Genomic DNA, 7,574 nt, shown 5'->3' on the forward strand with positions numbered 1-7,574 from the left:
TGGGGAGGGTTTAAATTAATTTGGTGGGGGGGGGTGGGAATCGGAGTGAAAGGACTCAAATAGGACAGATGGTAAAAAAGCAAAGATAGTGTGCCATCATACTGTCAGGAAAGGCAGACAGATAATAAGACAAAATTAGGGTGAGTATCAGTAAAATAGGGATGCCAAATCAAAAAGAGTAGCAAATACAGTATCTAAAGTGTTATATCACAATGCACTGAGTATAAGAAATAAGGTGGATGATCTTGTTGCACTAATATAGATTGTCGGGTATGATGTTGTGCCCATCACTGAATGGTTGTAGTTGGGAGCAGTTGGGTATAGTTGTATTAGAGGAATAGGAAGGTAGACAGAGGGGGTGGTGTGGCTCTGCTGGTAAAGAATGGCATCAAATCATTAGAAAGATGTGACATAGGATCTGAAGATGTTGAATTCTTGTGGGTTGAGTTAAGAAACTGCAAGGGTAAATGAACCCTGATGGCAGTTATATACAGGCCTCCCCACAGTAGCTGGGATGTGGAACACGTTACAACAGGAGATAGAAAAGGCGAGTCAAAAGGGCAATATTATTATAGTCAAGGGAGATTTCAACATGCAGGTCAATTGGGAAAATCAGGTTGGTAATGGATCTCAAGAGAATGAGTTTGTTGAAGTCTATAAGATGGCTTTTTAGAGCAGTTTGTCATTGAGCCTACGAGGGGATCAGCTATACTGGATCGGGTGTAAAACAATGAACTGGAGGTGATTAGGGAGGTTAAGGTAAAGAAACCCTTAGGAGACAGTGATCACAATATGATTGAGTTCAACTTGAAATTTGGTAGGGAGAAAATAAAGTCTGATGTAGTAGTATTTTAGTTGAGTTTAGGAAATTACAGTGGTATGAGAGGGGAGTTAGCCAAAGTAAATTTGAAGGAGAAGCTGGCAGTAATGCCAATGGAGTAGCAATGGCATGAGTTTCTGGAAAAAAATGAGGAAGGTGCAAGATAGATTTATTCCAAAAATGAAGAAATACTTAAATGACAAAATTCTACAACTGTGTCTAACAAGTGAAGTCAAAGCAAATGTAAAAGCAAAAGAGAGGGCATACAACAAAGCAAAAATTATTGGAAAGGCAGAGGGTTGGGAAGCTTTTAAATTCCTACTGAGGGCAACTAAAAGAATCATTAGGAGGGAAAAGATAAAATATGAAAGCAAGCTAGCAAACAGTATCAAAGTGGATAGTACAAGCTTTTTCAAGTTTTTTTTAAAAAAAGAGAAATGAGAGTTAGTATAGGACCACAAGAAAATAAGGCTGGAGAAATAATAATGGGGGACAAAGAGATGGCTGATGAACTAATTGAGTATTGTGCATGAGTCTTCACTGTGGAAGACACTAGCAGTGTGCCAGATGTTGAAGGGTGTTAGGGAAGAGAAGTGAGTACAGTTAATATTATAAGAGAGAAGGTGCACAAATAACTGAAAGACCTAAAGGTGAATAAGTCACTCAGACCAGGTGAACTGAACCCTAGGGTTCTGAAAGAGGTAGCGGTAAAGATCTTGGTGGCTTTAGTAATGATCTTTCAAAAATCGTTGGACTCTGGATTGTGCCAGGGGACTGGAAAATTACAAATGTCACTCCACTCTTTAAGAAAGGAGGAAGGCAGCAGAAAGGAAATTATAGACCAGTTAGCCTGACCTCAGTGGTTAGGAAGATGTTGGAGTCCATTGTTAACAATGAGGTTATGGAGTACTTGGTGACACAGGATAAGATAGGACGAAGTCCGCATGGTTTCCTTAAGGGAAAATCTTGCCTGACAACCCATTTGGAATTCCTTGAGGAGATTACAAGTAGGATAGATAAAGGCGATGCAGTGAATGTTGTATGTTTGGATTTTCAGAGGGCCTTTGACAAGGTGCCACACACAAGGCTGCTTACCGAGTTAAAAGCTCATGGTATTACAGGAAAGTTAGTGACATGGCTAGAGCATTGGCTGATTGGTAGGAGGCAGCGAGTGGGAATAAAAGGATCCTTTCCTGGTTGTCTGGCAGCGACTTGTGGTGTTCTGCAGGGGTCGGTGTTGGGACTGCTTCTTTCTATGCTGTAAATCAATGATTTAGATGATAGAATAGATGGCTTCATTGCCAAGTTTGCAGATGATACGAAGGTTGATGGAGTGCAGGTGGTGTTGAGGAAACAGGTAGGCTGTAGAAAGACTTAGACAGGTTAGGTGAATGGGCAACGCATGGTCATGCACATTGGTAGTAGAAATAAATGTGCAGACTATTTTCTAAACGGGGAAAAAAATCCAAAAATCTGAGATGCAAAGGGACTTGAGAGTCTTTGTGCAGAACACCCTAAAAGTTCACTTACAGGTAAAGTGAGCAAGGCAAAAGCAAATTTAGCATTCATTTCAAGAGGTCTAGAATACAAGAGCAGGGATGTGATGCTGAGGCTTTATAAGGCACTGGTGAGGCTTCACCCTGAGTATTGTGAACAGTTTTGGGCTCCTCATCGAAGAAAAGATGTGCTTGCATTGAAGAGGGTTCAGAGGAGGTTCACAAGGATGTTTCTGGGAATGGAAGGGTTATCATACGAGGAACGTTTGATAGTTCTGGGTCTGCGCTCGCTGGAATTTAGAAGGATGGGGGGTGGTATCTCATTGAACGTTTCCCATGGTGGAGGAATCTAGGACAAGAGGGCACAGCCTCAGGATGGTGTTCATTTAAAACAGAGATGCAGATAAATTTCTTTCGCCAGAGGGTGGAGAATTTGTAGAATTCATTCCCACAGGCAGCTGTGGAGATCGGTTGGTTGGATGTATTTAAGGCAGAGCTTGTTAGCTTCTTGATTGGACATGGCATCAAAGGTTATGGGGAAGAGGCCGGGGTGTGGGGCTGAGGAGGGGAAAAAAGGATCAGCCAGGATTGAATGGTGGAACAGACTCGATGGGCCAAATGGTCTAATTCTGCTCCTATATCTTATGGTCTTATGGCCCTTGAACACCTAACGGTTAAATGCCGTCCTTTCCATTTACCCAGGGCGTTCTCCTCCATAATCCTGGCCGCAGTTTACATACCACCAGCGGCCAACTATAATCAGACTCTTGAGATACTGCGTGCAGTCTCCAAACAAGAAGCAATCCATATCAACGAATTTCAAATCATAGTCGGGGACTTAACCAGGCTTGTTTGAGAAAACCCTGCCCAATTACCATCAGTATATAATCCGTAGTGTGGCACCACAGGTCCCAACACACTACACCACTGTTACACTAAGATAAGGAATGCCTACCGTTCCATACCCAGACCGCATTTCTGTAAATCTGATCACTTGGTTGTCCCTCTCTTCCCTGCTTACAGACAGGTGCTAAAGAACAAAGCTCCAGAGTTTAGGACAACAAAAAGAAGCGGTAGCTGGAGGCAAAAGAGCAGCGACGCGACTGATTCGAGTCGGTGGATTGGGCCGTGTTCACCTCATCCGTGGATCTGAATGAATACACGAACTTTATTACAACAGTTGTAAACAAATGTGTCCCCACAAAATCACCAACCAGAATCCCCGGATGAACCATGGCACCCGCAATCTGCTGGCGTCCAGATCAGGCGGATTCAAATAGGGTGACCAAGACAGTTACAAGGGAACCAGGTACGATTTTCGGAAAGCTTTCCCACGGGTTAAGTGGCAATTCTAGTTGCGGCAGGGCTTGAATATTATCACCTCTTATAAAGTTAAATCAGGCGACATAGGCGCCAACAGGGCTTCGCTTCCAGATGAGCTCAATGCCTTCTGATGAAGGGCCTCGGCCCGAAATGTCGACTGTACTCTTTTCCATAGATGCTGCCTGGCCTGCTGAGTTCCTCCAGCATTTTGTGTTTTGCTTGGATTTCCAGCCTCTGCAGATTTTCTCTTATTTGTCCATGCCTTCAATGCTCGCTTTGACCGTCAAAACACAGAGGAGCTCCCACAGCCCCGATGATCCTGTTATTTCAGACTCTGAGGCCGATTTGCGAACAAACTTCCCGAGGGTGAACCCGCGAAAAGCATCCGGCCCAGTCGGGGTACCTGGCCAAGTACTAAAGATCAGCTGGCTGGAGTGTTCACCGAGATCTTTAACCTCTCGCTTCGGCAGTCTGAGGTACCCACCTGTTTCAAGCATTCCTCAATTATTCCGGTGCCTATAAAGAACGTGGTAACCCGCCTCAGTAACTATCATCTAATCTAATCTAATCCAGGAGCACCTACATCCACAGTGATGAAGCCTTTTGAGGGGTTGGTGACAAAACATATCAACTCCTGCCTGAAATGCGACTTTGATCTGTTCCAGCTCAAGCATGGAACATCTGGGCGGCAAAGATGCAAACATCAGGATGCCTCTTTCTACATCAGGATGCATATACATCAGATGCTTACATCAGGATGCCTGTTTATCGATATTCAATACCACCATTCCCTCAAAACTGATCAATAAGCTTTCAAGGCCTTTACCTCCTTGTGCAATTGTATCCTCGGCTACCTCACTTGCAGACCCCCGTCAGTTCGGATTGGCAACAAGACCAAGGAGCTGATTATTGACTTCAGAAGGAGGGTTGGAGGTGGAGGGAGTTTCAGGGAGCCGTCCTGGGCCCAGCACGTAAGTGCAATTACGAAGAAAGCACTGCGGCGCTTCGCCGCAGTTTGCAGAGTGGAAATGACATTTTAAACTTTGACAAACGTGATGTGTAGTGGAGAATATATTGATTGGCTGCATCACAGCCAGGTAAGGAAACACTTGAATAGGAAATCCTGCAAAAGGTAGCGGCCCTGTCCATCACAAGAAAACCCCTCCCCACTATCGAGCATATCTGCAGGAAGCGCTGCCGCAGGAAAGCAGCGCGCGCCATCAGGGACCCCCACCACCCGGGACGTGTCTCCTCTCGCTGCCGCCACCGGGAAGAAGGTGGGGAGCCTCGGACTCACACCGCCAGGTTCAACAGCAGCAATTACCCCTCAGCCATCAGGCTTTTGAACCAGAGGGGATAACTTCACTCAGCTTCACTTGCCACGTTATTGAACTGTTCCCACCACCCATGGGCTCACTTTCAAAGATTCTTCACCTCATGTTCTCGATATTTATTGCTTATTTATTTATTTTTAATTATTTCTTTATTTTTGTATTTGCACAAATTGTTGTCTTTTGCACACTAGTAGAATGCCCAAGTTAGTGCAGTCTTGATTATGTTGTGGTTATTATTCCATTATGGATTATTGTGTACAGAAGATAACGAATGTCAGTTATTTATTATCGAAGTACGTCTATGTCTCTCTCACACACACACACACACATACATATATATATATATATATATATATATACACACACACACACACAAGGCTCAACAACAGTTCCTTTCCCCAAGCAGTAAGGCCGATCAACATCTCCACCTAAAAACCCACCATCACGACGTTATCATTTCTTACCAGAGTCTCGTTGTGTATAAACACTCCTGTATCTAACCTCATTTTATAGACATGCAATCAATCTATGTATATAAGCTCTCTTATCTATCATTTATTTATTTATTTGTTTATTTATGTATGTATGTATGTATGTATGTATGTATGTATGTTTTTATTATTGTGTTCTTGATCGTATTGTATTTTATTGCGCTGCATCGCATCCGGAGTAACAATTATTTCTCCCTCATATCTGTGTAGCGGAAATTGCATTAAACAATCTTGAATCTTGAATGAATCACTGGAGAATCAATAAACATTTTCGATCACAGAAGTTTACGTGTTCGTTATTCTGACCGATTACTGTTGTATTAAGTATCCAAAGCTTTAACACTCTGGGTGATGATGCAGATTACAATTAAAACATTTGAAAAATATTTTACCAGTCCAACTCACCATTGTTAAAGCACCGGGCACATTGAAATAGTCTATTATACGAAGTCAAGGCTATGCAATAGCTTTAAAAACAAACGCAACAGAGTAAACTCGGTTTCAGGGTTTCATTGTAATGGACGTTGCCTTGGAGGAGAAGGCGTGGTCATCCTTTAATGGAGAAATTATGTAACTGCTTCTTACTGTTACAGGAGCATCCAACCGCCTGCATTGTTCCCTCCACCTCTCCCTCCAACAACGATTGTGAGGAACAGACTGCTTCATTGCTAAAACTGAACACTTCCTGCTAATTAAGGCAACACCCCCCCCCCCAAGGTCCACGTCTGCCTCAGTCATGAACCCATGTCTTTCTCTACTCTGTCTGCCATCTCCTTGCAACCTCGAGGCTAACTTTGAGTTGAATGGCACCTCTTGTCCTACTCTCTCAAACATCGGCTCTTTGAATTTTTTTTTGCAAACTGCCGTCCAATCTTGCTGCCTAGAATATGTCAACACAGGTCCATTCCCACCCTTCAAGCCATTCTATGGTGGCTCCTGTGCAACAGGTTTTCATTCGTCCCAACCTTAAATTTACTGTACATCAGCTGAACCACTGCTCCTCGTGTCTCTGAAGCTTTCATGACCTTTCAGAACATAGGGCATTACAGCACAGTACAGGCCGTTTGGCCCATCAATTTGTGCTGACCTGCTCTATGATCAATCTAACCCTTCCCTCCTCCATAGCCCTCCATTTTTTCTGTCATCCGTGTGCCGATCTAAGAGTCGCTTAAAAGTGTCCCTAAAGCCTCTCCCACCGGCCCCGGCAGGGCATTCCACGCAACCACCACTCTCAGTGTAGAAACTTATCTCTGAAATTCCCTTATACTTTCCTCCTAACACCTTAAAATTACGTCCCCTCGTATTTGCCATTTCCGCCCTTGGAGAACGACTTTGGCTATCTATTCGATCTCTGTTCCCTATCATCTTGTGTACCGTACCTCTCTCAACTCATCTCTCAACCTCCTTCGCTCCAAAAACAAAGCCCGAGCTCGTTCAACATATCCTCATAAGATACGTTCTTTAATCATTTATTCACAACCCACCTTAAAAGCGCTTCCTCTGTTTTCCCGCAGAGTCGATCTACCTACTCTCGCTCAAAAAAAATCTACCCAATTAAAAGCAGATTACTTCCGCTTCCCGGTCCACTCTGCCAAGTGTGTGGCTTTATTTATTCACACGGCATCCTCCGCAGACACTCCGCCATTTCTACCCCATCCATCACTGGCCCCGATACAAACTGACTATTTACAATCTCTGCCTTGATTAAACTAGCCTTCAAATGCTATCGCCCGTCCATCAGAGAGAGAGAGAGAAAAAACTAATTCCCTCCTTAGTAATGTTCTTTTAAATGTGACTCTAGCTCAGTCCAGTTGCTACGAAAAACTATTTATCTACCCGCGATGATTAACTTATTCCAAGCTCTTGCTCATTCCAATTCAGTTCCACATGAGGAGGCGCTGCTTTGATGAATTAAGGTCTCCAATCTGTAAACGATAATTCTATTCGAAAAGTCCTCAGTCAACTGCATTATTGCGGGTTAGCTGGGCACTCTATTCCTGGACTTTGTGCTGCCCTGCATAGAAATCAGCCACAGTGTTTTCCACACGGTTGAACAGCAATTAAAAGTCATCGTTGCCCTGACTGCAAAATGGAATAAAATGATCGGAAT

The sequence above is a fragment of the Mobula birostris genome, chromosome 7, assembly GCF_030028105.1.
Source record: "Mobula birostris isolate sMobBir1 chromosome 7, sMobBir1.hap1, whole genome shotgun sequence".
NCBI lineage: Eukaryota > Metazoa > Chordata > Chondrichthyes > Myliobatiformes > Myliobatidae > Mobula > Mobula birostris.